This window comes from Miniopterus natalensis, chromosome 9 (assembly GCF_054644295.1).
Source record: "Miniopterus natalensis isolate mMinNat1 chromosome 9, mMinNat1.hap1, whole genome shotgun sequence".
NCBI lineage: Eukaryota > Metazoa > Chordata > Mammalia > Chiroptera > Miniopteridae > Miniopterus > Miniopterus natalensis.
Genome location: NC_142089.1, coordinates 82,393,607 through 82,410,075, shown reverse-complemented (window position 1 = coordinate 82,410,075; position 16,469 = coordinate 82,393,607).

The following is a 16,469-nucleotide window of genomic DNA, read 5'->3' as shown; positions in this document are numbered from 1 at the left end:
TGTCCTCTCATCGTAAGAAACACCTCTCTTTGTCTCCACATTGACCCTGACCACAGCCCCATGCCTCTGCTTCCCTCACAGCAAACTCCTGGGATTCTCCCTGCGGCTGCCGGCCATCTCCTTCCCCCTCTCTCTCGAATCCCCTGCAGTCGAGCTGCCCTTCCCCTCACTAAACTGCCCCCACCCTCCCAGCCTCCCCTCTGGAGGTGCCCAGTGTCCACAGTGCCCCCCGCCCTCCCTGCGCGGGGGTTGCCAGCAGCCCTTGGCTCGTGTTCCAAGGATGGCTCCATGCACCAGGGATGGCTCCCAAATTGGTGTCTCTGGAGCCAACCTCTTCCCCGAGCTCCAACCCTACAGAGTCGGCTGCCCACCCAGCACCTCCACCCGAATGTGCTGGAACCCTCTAACTCAGTGATTCCCAGCGTTTTTCATCTCATGGCACATAAACTAATTACTAAAATTCTGCAGCACGCACATCTATATTTTTGCCAATCTGACAAAAAAATAGGTGTAATGTTGATTCATTCACACCAGACGGCTATTGCTGTGCTGGCTGCCGTCACTGTTTTGTTAGACAGTCTAAGGGGAGAGAGGTCCGTGCCCCTGACTAAACAGTCAGGTACCACGTGTTTTAAACACTTGCGGTTCACTGGTTGAAAATTGCTGCTCTAACTTAACAAACGTTCCCCCACGAGGCCTGTCTTCCCCGCAGTCTCCCCCATCTCAGGAGAGTCGCCTGCCTTCCTCCAGACGGTCAGCTCAAAGCCCTTGGGTGTCCCGCTCGACCCCTCCCCTCATGCCCCAGGTTCCGCCCAAACTCTGAGCCGGTCCCTCACCTCCACCTGCTCGTCCCCTGGACTGGAGTGCTGGCCTTCTGAATCGGCTCCTCACGCCGCCTCTCCGCAGGACAGCGGGGATTCTCTGAAGCAGCCTTTCCTCTTACCTCATTTCTCAAAGCGGGGGTGTAGGCTCTCATACCAAGATTGCCTGGCCCCAGGGAAGGCAGAAAGTGTTAGACCTTTTTGGTGCTATCAGAATTATGCATATATTTTTTTAAATTTCCTCTATCAGTCCTTGAATCCCCTCAAAGGCAAGAATTCCCAACCACGGCTGCCTCCGGGCCCCTGCCCACACCACCTCCAGCTTCTCCCGCTCACTCCTCACAAGTGCAGACAAAATATTTTTGTGGCAGCAGCTGTCCCGCCGCATTTCTCAGCACACAAAAGAAACCCCTTGCCCAAATCCTGATGTCACCAGGTTCCAGCATGAAGGGAAAATAAAAGTCCTGCCTTTTAAGTCCTTCCCAGAGGAAAGAGCTTAGAGTGGAGAGAGCAAGCTGAGCCCTGCCTCACCATGATTCACGGTGGACGGGGCCACCAGGAGATGTTTCTGTAACTGTTTAAAAAGTGTCAGTGCAGCTTTTTAACCACCTAAGCTTCAGTAGGGCTCTGCCTCACCCAGAGGACAGCTCGTTAGCTCATCCACGCCCCCTTCACCTCACCCTGCGCTCTGCAGGGGCCCAAATCCCCCCCCCCCCAGGGCAGGTCTGGCTCCGCACGAACCGCGAGTGACAGGCTGGTGACAGGCTGGGCCCGGGAGCAGCCGGCAGGCACACCCACACATTTTGGGAAGGGCATGGACAAAGAGCCAGGATCCAGGAGAGAGAAACGGGAAAGGGGCTCCAACAAGAGAGCAGCTGGCAGCCACAGAGGGCGCACGTTTGTCCTCACCTTCCTGACCCTGCTTCTTCCAGCAGCTTTTACAATACACTGAGCTCTGAGCAAATCTTTAACCTTGATTTCCAGGCTCCGCAGGGAGGGCAGGCGCAGAGAGGGCCAGTGAGGCCCTGAGGTTGGAGGGCTGCGGAGGCCCAGAGTGTGCGGTCGGCTGAGCTCGGCTGGACAGGGAGCCAGGCCTTGAAGGGGGGAGTTCACCGTCAGCGAGGCTGAAAGGAGAGAGGGTGTACCGGCGCGGGGGCAGGTGTGAGCAAAGCCCATGCTATCATGTCATCACTCCCATTTTCAGACAAGGAAGTGGCCAGGAAGCCCTTGGTCGCTGCTGGGTGGATCTGGGCCCTGGAGCCTCCTATCCCCAAGCTGGGTCTCAGGAAGCCAGGGAGCGAGGTGGGCGCAATGCCAGGCCAAGAAGCCTGGATGGAAGGGAACATACAGGTTTCCAGACAAGGAGAAGGTATGCCCCCGGGCACAAGACGGAGCAGGCACCGCGCCACCTCCCTTGTCAGCCCCCAAGGGCTGTTCCCCCCCAGTGGCCCCAATGAAGGTGGACAGAGGCCTTGGAGGGGGTGCCGCTGAAGCCAGCCAGCAGGACTTGTGTTCTGTCCTCTTGCTCTGGGTTTCTTATCTGATACCTCAGAATTCCTTACACAACCCCAATTTTATTATTTTAATTGTGGCAGTCTCCATGTGATTTTATTCTGTGACTCAACTCTTATTAGACAAGCAAACCCACAAATGGATGGGAAATCTCTCCAGCTGGTGAGTGAGGAAATGGGTGATGGGGTTACTGTAAGGATGGAAGGCACATAGGGTTGGGATGCGCAGCAGGCTCAGCGAGGAGGCAGAGAGGCCACCGACACCACAGGGGAGGCAGGGCTTAATCCCCCGTTAGAGCGCTGCGAATGGAAGAGCATCCTGTTGGCTGGGCGGCCCTTCTGATGCCCCCGTAAAACCCTCAGCCCAGGCCAGCAGCCCCGTGGCAGGACAAAAGCACCTCTCTCGCTGTCTCTCCCCCTCCCCGTGTCTGTGTGTGTGTCTCCCTGTCCCCTCTCTCCCCCTCCCCGTGTCTGTGTGTGTGTCTCCCTGTCCCCTCTCTCCCTCTCCCCGTGTGTGTGTGTCTCCCTGTCCCCTCTCTCCCCCTCCCCGTGTGTGTGTGTGTCTCCCTGTCCCCTCTCCCTCTCCCTGTGTGTGTCTCCCTGTCCCCTCTCTCCCTCTCCCTGTGTGTGTGTGTGTCTCCCTGTCCCCTCTCTCCCTCTCCCCGTGTCTGTGTGTGTGTCTCCCTGTCCCCTCTCTCCCTCTCCCTGTGTGTGTGTGTCTCCCTGTCCCCTCTCTCCCTCTCCCTGTGTGTGTGTGTCTCCCTGTCCCCTCTCTCCCTCTCCCTGTGTGTGTGTGTGTCTCCCTGTCCCCTCTCTCCCTCTCCCTGTGTGTGTGTGTCTCCCTGTCCCCTCTCTCCCTCTCCCTGTGTGTGTGTCTCCCTGTCCCCTCTCTCCCTCTCCCTGTGTGTGTCTCCCTGTCCCCTCTCTCCCTCTCCCTGTGTGTGTGTGTCTCCCTGTCCCCTCTCTCCCTCTCCCTGTGTGTGTGTGTGTCTCCCTGTCCCCTCTCTCCCTCTCCCTGTGTGTGTGTGTCTCCCTGTCCCCTCTCCCTCTCCCCGTGTCTGTGTGTGTGTCTCCCTGTCCCCTCTCTCCCTCTCCCCGTGTCTCTGTGTGTGTCTCCCTGTCCCCTCTCTCCCTCTCCCTGTGTGTGTGTCCCACTTTCCTCCCTTCCTCCTGCTGAAAGGGACCACGGGAGGCAGCAGCCGAGTCCTGGGAGGGGCAGATGGGCTGGCTGTTCCACAGGGCACGGTTTTCCCCCCAGAATGTCGAGCCCTTGTCCCCAGAATCGGCGCCCGGGCGCCATCTGAGTCATGCTGCCTTTCTGCCGGCGCGGTCACTGGGCCCTCTGAGTCCGGTCCCGGTGGGCTCTGAGCCCCGCTCTGGGGTGTGGATGGTTCCATTCGTGGCACGAAGGAGACCGCCTTTGCGAGAACATGGCCCTGGATGTTCGTGTATGCACTCGCCGTCCTTCCTGGCACTGAAAACAGGGGTGACTGCCCGATAGAGACGCAGCCGCGACAGCAGCTGTTTCGGGAGAGTCAGGGAACGAGCCGGGAACAAATGACAAGGCCCCGTGACAACGTGCCCAGTCCCCGGCTCACTCGGCAAACACTGCTGAAGGCATGTGTGCTCCAGGCCCCGCACCAAGTGCTGGGGAGACAATGACGCCCTTGGAGATGGCGAGCCGCCGCCCAGTCCACACAGGCGCACCCTCGCCCATGCAGCGGACCCATCGCAGTGCAGGCAGAGGAGGGCACAGGGAAGGCGTGTGTGCGTGCGTGTGCGTGCGTGTGCTGTGAGATGAGTGAATCTGTCAAAAAGGAGCAAGACACAGGGGAGTATAAACAGCCGATGCCATTGTTACCAGGTCCCGGTGCGGCCCGACTGGCCCCAGTGCTGGAGGTCAGGACAGCAGGTCTCTTTGGGGCGGGGGTGGGAGGCAGAGGGGCTCCTGGAGGCTGGCGAGGTCACCAGGACATTTCTCGAGCTGGCACCTGGGGTCTGAGCACTTTTCTGTGTCCTTCAGTACTTTAAGAACCTATTTGCCTATGGCTGTGCATATATGTGTGAGTTGACTCAGAGAGCAGGGGCCTTTAAAGGCAGTCATTTTGTGTATTATCTTTGCACGGGACCATATCTAAATAATTCCTGCTCCTTAAGCAGTCACCCCAGGCTTTAACATCTCCACCAAAAAGGCCTTCTTCATAGTTCATCTCCGCCCATGCAGTGAAGCCACCAAGCCCACGTGGTCCTGGCGGCACCTGCTGTGCGGAAGGCGGGCTCCCTGGGAGATTTTCACTTATTCACGCTTGTGTTTATCAGCAGTTACTGAGTAACGACTGTGTGCCAGGCACAGGTGATAGGAAACTTAAAGATGGGGAAGAAGAAAGACGGGGAGGGGAGGGGGAGACAAAGCTCTTCCAGTGAGAGAATGGAAAAAACATCGGCAGTGCTGCCAGCATGTGCTGGGCCTCTCGCAGGGTCACTTAGGAGGCTCACTGGGGCAGGTGGGCCGCTAGGAGGGCTTCCTGGAAGAGGTGAGAGCAGAGCAGAATGGAGGGGGAGGGGAGCCAGATGGACACGGCATGGGCAGGACATGGAGGGAACAGGCACCCAGACGGGGAGGAAGGCCAGGTGGGGGTGACCAGAAGGTGGGGCGGTACTGGGAAGCACGTGGGCCCCACAGGACAGGGCGCGCTAAGAGGCTGTTACTGGAGCAGGGAGAGTAGTGAGCTGAGAGGGCAGCAACATGGAGGACAAGGGTCAGCAAGACGGCCCCAGGGGACCTGGCCCCGTGAAAACCCTCACCTGGATATCTGGGCACCCACTTAAAAGGTGACCTTGTCTTTAAAGAAAAAGGACATGCCCGGCCGGGCGTGGCTCAGCGGTTGAGCGTCAACCTAGGATCCAGGCGATTGGTGTTCGATTCCCGGTCAGGGCACATGCCGGGTTGCGGGTTCGATCAATGACTCTCTCATCATTGATGTTTCTATCTGTCTCTCTCCCCCTCCATTCTTCTCTCTGAAATCAATAAAGATTAAAAAAAAATTTTTTAAAATAAAGAAATAAAAAAAATAAAGAAAAAGGACATTCTGACCCCCGCCACAGCGCGGTGAACCCTGAGGGCATTGTCCCCAGTGAGACCGGCCAGCAGCAACAGGTCAGCGCTGTAAGAGCCCACTCGCGCTGCACCGAGAGCCTCGCTCGTGGAGACGAAGAGGAGCGGTGGCCGCGGGGCGGGGCTGGGGAGGCGGTGCCTGGCGGAAAGCGTCAGCTGTGCAGGGTGAGTCCTGTGGACGGACGGCCGTGCCGCCCAGCAGGGATACACTTAGCACCGCTGAGCTGTACACTTAGAATGGAAAGGCGGCAAAGTCTGTGATATATGTGTTTTACCCAATTAAACATTTTTAAATTAAAAAAGCAAGGCGACCTTGGCTTGGAAGGGCAGTCGTCCTGTGAAAGCATCTGACCAGGCCCCTCTTCCTAAGGGGCTCCGCGTGCTCTGCTGCCCAAACTATAGCAGGTCCCCTCTGAGAGCCCAGGACAAGGCAACTGTCACTGGCCCTAAAACACACTTACTTTACAGCGCTTCTCGCTTCTGTCAGCGTCCTTTCTTAGTGCCCCTCGAAGCTGCTGCACACGCCCAGCGCCTCCATGCGGGCAGCGCGCTGGCTCGGCAGTGCCCGCGACACACTGAGCACCACCCTTGGGCCTTCTCTAGCCTCTGCAGCCCCTGAGGGCCACGTGATAATCTCACCACCCACGAGGAGGCTGCTTGCCACAGGCTCCACCGGGCGCCGGGGCGAGAAGCACGTGTGCTTTTCCCACTCACGCCACACAGCTCCCTACACTTCTTCCAGCCAACACCATGAAATGCAGACTCCTGTTCTCGGTTCTGACTCCTAGACTTCTTTTTTCCAACCCCGTCCTGTACTTTAACGATGGCGGTAACAGTTCCCTACCCACGCACACCTCCCACGTGCTAGGGTCTGCTCTGTGAGCTTACACACTCACGTTAACTATATATGGGAGGCACTAACATGCCTTAGTTTCACTATTCAGTCAGTTACTTGGTTCCGAACCTGATGCTCATCCCTCTCTGCTCTTCTGCTTCGGTTGTGCAACCTGGTTCCCCTTAGAGGTCTGGTTAAGGCTTCCCTCAGGGTTAAAGAGGGTGTGACCACATACCAACCTGCGTCGCGTACTCCTAAACCTATTGCTTTTTTATATTCTGCCCAGCTCGCCCCTTCCCTCTGGTCTCCTACAGGGCCCAGCTCCTAGTCCAACAACAACAATATCCACAGCAGGAAACACCTCTGCATAGAATGTGCACCCAGTGCTCTGCAGACTGGCTGATGGACACAAGCTCCCCACCCTTCCAGGAGCTGCACCACTCCTGGACCAGAGCCCGTCGGAGGCTCAGGAAGGAGCCTGAGCCAGCTGCTGCCCAGGTCCTGCTCCCAGCCCATCCCTCTGCCCAGGCCCTGCTCCCAGCCCATCCCTCTGCCCAGGCCCTGCTCCCAGCCCATCCCTCTGCCCAGGCCCTGCTCCCAGCCCGTCCCTCTGCCCAGGTCCTGCTCCCAGCCCATCCCTCTGCCCAGGTCCTGCTCCCAGCCCATCCCTCTGCCCAGGCCCTGCTCCCAACCCATCCCTCTGCCCAGGTCCTGCTCCCAGCCCATCCCTCTGCCCAGGCCCTGCTCCCAACCCATCCCTCTGCCCAGGTCCTGCTCCCAACCCATTCCTCTGCCCAGGTCCTGCTCCCAGCCCATCCCTCTGCCCAGGCCCTGCTCCCAACCCATTCCTCTGCCCAGGTCCTGCTCCCAGCCCATCCCTCTGCCCAGGCCCTGCTCCCAACCTATTCCTCTGCCCAGGTCCTGCTCCCAGCCCATCCCTCTGCCCAGGCCCTGCTCCCAACCCATTCCTCTGCTCAGGTCCTGCCCTCAGCCCATCCCTCTGCCCAGGTCCCCCCTCGGCCAATCCCTCCCACACAATGTATGCCATGGAAATTCTTGCCATAATGGAGAACAGAGGTGCTACCTTCATGGGCGCTTCTTTTATCTTTAAAACCCCATGGCTGCCATGGGACTCAGGAGAGAAAACAGCCTATTGTCCACGCTTTCCTAAAATCATGGTGGAATCTTCAAATTCTAATAGCTGTTAAGAATCCAAGCTAATGATCCATAATCCAGCTTGCATGGTAGGGTGACTGTTTCCTCATCAGCTAAAAATGAAAACCCACACTGGTTAGAGAGCTCTCTACCCATCAGCATCCCACCCCTTGCACCCTAGGATTGCCCCACAATCATGCACTTTCATGAAAAAGGCCTCTCCCTCCCACCCTCATGGTTCCCTCACAGTGCTCGCCCAGTGGGCTCTGCACTTCCAGCCCAGAGATCAAAGATGGGGGCCAAGTAGAACCCCTTTCCCAGCAATTTGCATTTGAGACCCAGAGACACTTGGTCTCTCTCTTTGGATGGCTGTACTATAGCAAAGCAGGCTTCAAAGTGAGGTGCAAACTGGGGGACACAGACTTTCCAGGGGGCACAGAGTCATGAATAGCTTTAAGGAGACTGTTGATAGATCTACAACTCACACACGTGCCCTTCCTGCAAGTGTTTAGCCTGAGAAAGTGTCTTCTGAGAGCTCACCTTTGCCAGCTGGGCTTCCATATCACAGAACCACACAGCTCTCCCCACCGGTCATCTTACCAGGGGCCATAGAAAACTCTCTGGCACCAAACAAGGAGCAATCCAAGAATAAACTGCTCCCAAGTCCCACAGGAGCAAAGCAGCAAGAGGCAGAGCTGGGTGAGTGATGCGGAAGGGCGTTGCCTGATCTCACCTGGAGTCAGGTCTTCAATCCTCAACCATCCGTCTCTCTTAGAGCAAGAGGATACCTCTTGTGGATGGAGGAGAACCTGTGGTTTCACCAGAGCAGGAGTCTGAAAGTATCATGAAAAATGCTGGACATTGGGATTTTAGGGGAAATAAAGGCATAGTAGGCAGGAAGACCTGGGAAAGCAGAAGGCCATTAAGTCGCTTAACGAAGGTTTGCATAAAGTACGTGTAGAAACACGGCAGGGACGATGGTATGGAGTCTCATTTACTTCCACTGCAGCAGAGCTTAAGGAAGCAGTTAATTAATGGGAGGGACAGTGCAAGCGTGTCACACAGGTACGATCAGAGAGGCACCCCACTGCAGAGAGCGGGCCGGGGCTCAGGCAGAACTAAAGCGAGGCAGGTGCGCTTTGCTTGTTGACGCGAGCTCTGCGCACCCACGCGCACACACGCAATGACACCGCACGCTTGTTGAAACAACATACCTCCCCTCTCAGAGCAGCAGGCATTCAGTAATGAAGGCTGACAGGCATGGGGAGAAAGGGGAAAAGCAAAGTTCAATGCTTTTTTTTAAAGTCATGTGCCGCTAGTGTAGGCCAAGAGCATGGAAGGACGTGGGCTCTTAAGAAAGTCACAATCCACAGCCATATCAGCCCAACTTTGATGTGTTACCTCCACGGCTCTCATACCCCGTGGGGTCCCAGGGCCAGCCTTCAAGGAGTTCAGAGCCATGGCAGCACGGCCCCTTCTCAGGCGGGCACGTTACTCTTCTCATCCCATCCCCAGGTAAAGGCTGCCCCGGGCACAGGTTGGATGGCTTGTCCCCGGTCTCACGGCTCATGGGTGAAAGGCTGAGGGCGCAGGCATGGGGACACTCTTCTTCCTGCCTCTTGTGCTCTGACGTCAAACTGTCACTGTCCAATAGTGCCCGCGGCTGGCCTGGCGACCGACTGGCACGCCTGGAAACCAGGCCCACCCTTGTGGTTCTGTGCGGTCTTCCTGAGGAGTGGCCCAGAGGCAGAGCCCGCCTTGCACGGGAACTTCCCTCTTTGCCGCTGCAGGCATGGGACGGAGGAGCGCTTTCTTGGCTGCTGGTGGGGAGCACTGTTTAGTTTGGGTTTTCCAACATGATTTGTCTTTTGACCCAGAGGCCACCTTACGGATGATCCTACAATGACTAAAGACACCGATGTTTAGGCTGCAGGTTTGCTTCTTTGTGTGTGCATTTTCCCCCATGAAATCCCAGAATCAGGCACTTATTTTCCTATGTCAGGTAACAGAGAAAAAGAAACAGAAGGCAGGAGGGAGGCCAGAGTGGAGGAGGGAACAGCACTGCCGTGGCAGTGCCCATGCCGTGCAGGTCACCTTGCTGGCACCTGTGTGACGAGCTGCCCTGGGCGCCCTGTGACGGTGTCACCTGGGTCCCTGTAACCTTTCGCTCCTCATTCCACCACACACTGTGGAGCAGAGGAGAGAGGAAGGTACGGAAAAGAGTAACAATGGGACGAAAACAACGCCGGGGAAGGAAAGAAGGAGCACGCAACGAGAAGGCAGGGAGCCAGGAGCCCTCCTTTTCTAACTTGGCCATGTTGAGGCCGTGCTAGGGGTTTAGGCCTGAGGCCCTCACGGCTGGCGGTCTGCTGCCTAGAACAGCGCCTGCTGCACAGTAAACGTTTGGTGGGTGACGTCACCGTTTCAAAGGATGAAGCTGGGTATTCCCGGCTGTATGACAATACTTGCAAAGGCCCGAGGGCCCCGCTCGGGTCCTAGGTTACCTGGAGGAGGCCGAAGCCATCGCTTCTCGCGGAAGGCCACCACGCCTCCTTCCTCTGCTCCCTGGGAAAGCGCCAGGTCCTGTAAGCACTTGGTTCTACGTCTCGAGCTAGGGGGTTGGGGGCAGCACTGTGAAGCAAGTTGTTTCCTTACCCTCACCTCCCCGTGTGGCCTCACCCGTCTCCCCGGGCTCTGCTGACCACAAAGAGAACTGGGTCTGAGACGTCCAGGTAAAGGCAACTAGTACAAAGGAACAAGTCACGTGTGGTGACATTCCTGGTCGCTCAGTTCCCGAGTGAGGAAACTATTACGTGTGGAGGTGAAGACCACCTCTCTACACTTTGAATTGCAATAAGGGCTCTTTCTCTCCATGTAGAGTACCTTGACAACATTTCTGAATTTTAAAAATATTCATTAAAGGCATCTTGTTTTCAAATGTTTTCACAGTGTTTCAAATAATTTGCTAGTTACCTGAATTATAGCAACTGAAATACAATAGTCAAGTCATACTGTAGGTTGCTTCATCTTCAGAGTCTCCTTCATTTATGACTCAAAATGCACAATTTCAGGTAAGCCGAAGCAAATAGAAATTCAGTAAAAACCAGTACAACAGAAATGGATTTGAAGCATCGGGGATGTTTCCTACAGCCTGTTCCTCATCACCACTGAAGATCCGGGGAGGCCTGTGAGTCGTCCTGTGACAGCTGTGAGAGGAGAGCCAACCAAGCAACCTGAAGACATTCTTGAAACTTGCAGAAGGTGGAGACAAATGGCCCCTGGCCTTGGGATGAACTGAGGGTGAAGTCGTCACCTCAGGCCAGAAACAGAGGACTTGAGGGTCTCAGCTTCTAGAGGGTGGCCTCTCTCCAGGGCCAGGAGACCATCCCTCACTGTGAGGGAGTCTGCTCCACGCATGGACATTCTCTGCGTCCGGAGGAGCAGCCCAGCCGCAGTGTGAAGTGGGAGGCGGCGTAGAGGCCAGAGCCGCCCACAGTGAGGACGTGCCGGGGGACTCCTGGGCACCCTCCCATCGAGAGTCCGGGCTCTCCAACACCAGCGTTACCTTTGATAGTCGTCAATGTGAAATGGAAGACCCTGCCCTGGCCCACACGGCTCAGTTGGTTGAAAGGTCACTGGTTCAATTCCCTGTCGGGGCACATGCCTAGGTTGTGGGTTTGGCCCCCAGTAACAGGAGGCAACCAATCGATGTTCCTCTCGCTCCCTCTCCCTTCTTCTCTCTGTAAAACCAATAAAAACATATTTTTAAAAAGGGGGTAGACTGTCCTTACTTGGATTTGACAAAAGCCCCTGGAGCCCAGGTCCTAGGCAAATTTTGTTCCAGAAACCTCGTATGGTTCCCCAGATCCGCCTTGGGCACATCCACAAGCTATTTGGGGCGTCCTTCTTCCATAAGAGAAAAGGAAGTCAGAGCTGTGGATACATTGTCCACGTGGGTGCTGAGCGTGTGTGCCTCTGTTTTACTGGGAGGAGCCTGGTGGAGAGGGTCTCACTCTGGAAGTCACAGGTTTAGCTGCGTCACTTTCTGTCCCAGGCTGGCACAAGTCACTTTCTGCCCCTGTGAGAACAGTGGGCCGGGTGCCATGAGTTTTCTCCCCGTGAAGAACAGTCTGGGGTCTGCACGATCTCTCTGGTGGCCATAATTCAGTCAGTGTTCCCTCACGCCTCTGCTCTAAGTCTGCACCCCCCTGTAGCCGGGAGCCCCTGCCGTGTCTCTTCCACCTGGACCAGGCCTGAGTCGGCTCCTCCGACAGAGCCAAGGATTCTCCCGTGAGAAGCCTTACGGGTCCCTACTTTCTGCTGCAGGGTTTTCCTTCGGGTCTCCAGCCTGACTTCACCTTCTTCCTTCTCTAGTTTCCTTTTTAAAAGCCTCTGCACCAACGGCCAGCTGCACTGACTGAACACGTTTCCTCCTCTCTGCAAGCAGCCCCGCCCGCAGAGGCCTCTCCGACGCGGTGCCCTGAGCTCTGAGCCGCGGGGACGTCTCCTCCCAGTTGCTTTCCACAGTAGCTGCTGCTTGTTCTTAAATTAGTCATATTCTTCTTAAGCCTGGTGGCCTTTAGACGTCATCTTTCCTTAGTCGTTTAGCTTCAATACAGCATATTTTTGCCCCTGAAAGTTTTTACAAAATTCCTTAGAGAACTATGTGGTGTTTCCACAGGGTGTTGGCCTTCCCGTCGTGGGTCCGGCTCCTTCACACGCGACCTTCGTGTCAACGTGAGACGCTCGGTTTCCGCCGCAGTCGGTTCCCTTCTCCAAGCACTCGGACCGTCTCTAAGCCCACTTGCCTCCTCGGAAAGAATCTTATTTTAAATTGTAAGATCTTCAAACAATGTCTTTGTTGCTTTGATTTTCTGCCTAAAATCTTACAATTTGTTAAGTATTTTTATGTGATACTTTTAACGCCCGTGCTGCCCGTTAGCCCACCATGTGACGTCCTCTACCCCAGCAGCAGACGTAGCTCCCACAATAAACTGGCAAGCAATGAATTCCTTGTAAGGCAGTAATAATTTCAATTTGCAGGGGACTCAGTGAAGACCTGGCAGCTTCAGGTCCTTGGCCAGGGTCACCACCAGCACCCCAGGGTGGTATTTGCAAAGTCCTTTGCTGAAGGAGCAGGGACCCCCAGCTGGAGGACTTCTGAGTTGGTGTCTAGGCCACATTCAGAGGCAGCGTTCCCCATTCGGTCGCTTGCTGTCGAACAGCCAACCCGTCTAAAATCTATTTCTGTATTCCCTGGGTTCTTATCCCGCCCCAAAAATGGCTCACAGAAACTACATTTTCTTCATTCTTCTATGTTTAAAAATACTTATTACCTTTAAAATTAAAAGGCAATATGACTGGATATACAACTATTGGGGCACGTTTTCCTTAAAAATTTTGTAGGAATTGATTTATCACCTTCTAGCATCGAATATTGTTTTGGAAAAGCCTGGGACAACTGCGACTTTCCCCAGTTTTATTCATGACCCGATCTTTTCTCTAGATTGCCCAAAGAAATCTTTCTTTACTAGTGAGGTTCAGAAAGTGGGGCCAACTGTTTCATCTCTCCTCTGGTTTCACGGAGGAGGGATTTGCCTTTCTGTCTCCTCCCCCCCGGGGGAGAAAGCGCACTCTGTTCGGTTGTCTCAAACCTGCTTGCTCACAGAGACGGGCCAGCGAGGAAACAGGCTAGTAATTCAACGCCCTCCCAAGGAGCTGCTTCCTTCTGCCCTTTCCTTCTGGCCTACGAGGCTCTTACCTGAGTCTCAGCACACTGCCAGTACGGACAAGAGGGGGTGCAAATGCAAGAAAAGGGCTGGCAGCTGCTCGCAGGGAATGCAGGGGAGGGTCCCCTCTGGGGCCGCAGGGTCCAACGTCCTTCCGGGACAGCAGCGTCTGTGGAGGGGGAGCATGGCCTGGCCAGGCCAGCAGGTATGACACAGAGAAAGAAGGGTGGTTCCGCGGTGCTTACTGGAAGAGCAACTGCTCTTGTTTGGATGAGAAGTAGCTGGGGGTTTTCTGATTTCCCTGTAGCTGAGTATTTTATTTACTCAAAGAATACTCATTGTTTGCTTGTACTTGGTTTCAGGCAAGGTGGGAAACAGAAAAGCTAAGAGGATATGGTGGTCCCTGTGATACAGGGGCCACAAAGAGAAGGAAACAGAGGTCTCTGTGGAACGAGCTCTAATCCAATCTAGAGGTCTCCAAGGGCAGTATGGAAAGAAATTGTGAGAACTCTTATTTACGCGTATTTCCTATAAAAGTAAAGAAATTACTCTTTAAATAGTTAATGTTTGAAATGACACTGGCGCCCTCACAGGATGCTGTGTCCTGTGGTCACACGTCACGAGTCATTCCTTGGAAGCGGGGTCCATGAAGGAGGAGCTGACAGTGTGCACACCCACCATATTATTTAGAATTTGCTCCACTGATCCTCACAACTGGGCAAGTGACGAAGACACTACAGCAAAGAAATGGCAAAGCAAAGATGATATCAGTGATGAAACCCATTAAAAAGAAGGAAGTGCTAGAGCTGACACTCTGCTCCTATGCAAGCCCTCAGTGAAGCCTGTCGCCAGGGAAGAAACCTGTGACAAATTCAAGTCTGGCAAGATGTTGGCTAAAATTAAATTAAAACTTACAGAAAAGTGTATTTGAAGTATGGACTAACATTTGATATCATTAATGACACCTCTCATATTAATTATACTGAACCTTGAGGTACTGGCTTATAAAAATAAAAATATAGGTTATGAATGAATAAGTAGATATATATCACGAATGTGTGCTCAACTTTTTTTAACTGGAAGAGGTAGGCATTGAAAAAGCTTGGTGACCATTGCTCTTTGTTATCAATGCAAAACCCATACCAGCTGTATGGAGAAACCTCTGGGAGAGCAGAGCATAGATAGTTCATTGTTCCTGGCAGCCAGGGGCGCACATCACGGCTAGTTAGCTGCATCATGAAGAATGAATGAAATGTTACCAGGTGAAGAATGGGAGAGGTTGGTCCTTCCAGGTTAGTGGAACAGTGTGAGCAGTGACTCAGACGCTCAGAGAGGATATCCTAAAAAGGAGATCAGTGGGCAGGTCCTGAAATAAACTGTGTCTAAGCAGAATGGTGGCAGGTAACAGTGCAAAGGCAGATCACACCCAGATTTAAAGGGCCTGAATCCTATGCTAAGATTTTGGACCATACATACTACATACAATAAGCTATAGGGAGTCAATGGAAGCAAGGAAGTACCAGGATCCAACTAGCAGTTGCGATGTCTCTGACATCGTTTTCAGTGGTCAGCTGGCCAGAAGGAGAAGCAATAAATGATGATACAGATACTGGTTTTTAAAATAGCTATGTATTTGAAACTGATAGCAAATCATAAAAGACTAGCTATACTAGAATTTAGTTTTTAGTTAAAATTATTAAATTAGCCCTTTTAAGAGTCATAGCTGCACTGGAATGTAGTCATGTCCTGGAGCTGGGAGGCTGCTGGTTAAGCAGGTTTCAGGGAGTAGTATAAAGGTATATTTGCTTGAGGTAATAGATGACGATAGCCTGTTAAGCGCAAGGCATATAGTTCTGTTTGGGGATTGTTGTGATTTTTTTGCCCTTAAGGTAACATAATTGACTCACAATCCCAAGATATTCTGCAGAACTATGCAAGCAAGAAAGACTGTCCCCAAGCAATTTGCATCAGATAAGGTGAAGAACCACAAGAGGAGAAACAAGCTGGCAGTGTAGGTAACAGCTGCACCCGCCGCCTCCCACAACCACGTCAAAATTACAACTAAAATACAGAACCACCATCACTCTGAGCCTCCTGAGATCTGGCTGAAGCCCCACAGCCAGGGAGCTGAAGAAGCACCGAGACCAGTAGGAGGGCCACAGACGTGGGAGGATCGGGGCTGAATCGGAGACGTGCCACGGCCCTACCTGGTGCTGCGGGTTAAACCCGGGAGGGGATCTCGGCGGTGGGGATTTCCTGGAGGAGTAACGGGTCCCAGCCCCACAGCAGACCCCCAGCCCAGGGCTCTAGATCGGGAAGAGACGTTCCCACAACTCCGGGCTGTGAAACCAGCGGGGACTGTCCCTGAGGGTCACAGAGGCTGCGGGAGCCCCAGTAGCTCCTCTCAAAGGGCCCGTGCATAGACTTACTTGGACGCTCCCTCTGAGCCCAGCACCGGGCAGCAGCCTGAAAGGACCCGGGACACTCGGGGGGGAACTAACCTGCCTGGAATTGGAGCGAGAGCTGGAGGGGTGGCTTCCTCCGAGGCAGAAGAGCTGGTGGAGGCCATGGCTCCTTTGGCGAATCCTCCCCACACACAGCCGTCAGCCGGGCGCCATGTTTGAGTCGCCAGCACCTGACTCACCTTTGGCCCCGCCCCGTGATTCCCAGAGGCCCCGCCCCTCCCCACCTGCAGGCTCATCCAGGCCATTTCCAGGGGCTTTTCTACTCAAGTGGTCTCTCGAGCCTCCTGCTTAGGACTTTCCTAAAATCTCTCAAACAAGCAGCAGCTGCCCCACACGGCTTGATAAGCAGCCCCAGGCCTGGCACTAGCGGCACCTGCATTGGCTCATAGCTTGGCCTGTCCTGGACAACACCAAGCCCAGCACAAGTAGCAGCCAACTACGGTTTGCTGTGTAGCTCATGCTGGGTGGCCCTGGGCAAGGCACTGGCAGAGGCTGACTTTGCACCTCCCAGGAGGCCTCAGAGACAGTGCACCTGGTGGTCAGACTCGACCACGTTGGATCACAACCCTACCACATCCATGAGTGACACACTCAAGGGGCACACTTGGTGAATGCCAAAGCTCCATTGAAGTAAAGCCTGCTCCATAGGGGTGCCTCCAGCATAGCAGCTCTTTGGCTGTAGTTACAGCTGGTCCTCACAGCTGATTGGCCTGAGGGTCAGTTCCTCCCAGGGACACCAACAGCAAACAAGGCTCAACTACAACAGGACAGTGCACACAGCCCACACAGGGGAGCACTTAGAAGGCCCAGCTCAGGTGACTGGGGAGGCTGAGCCACT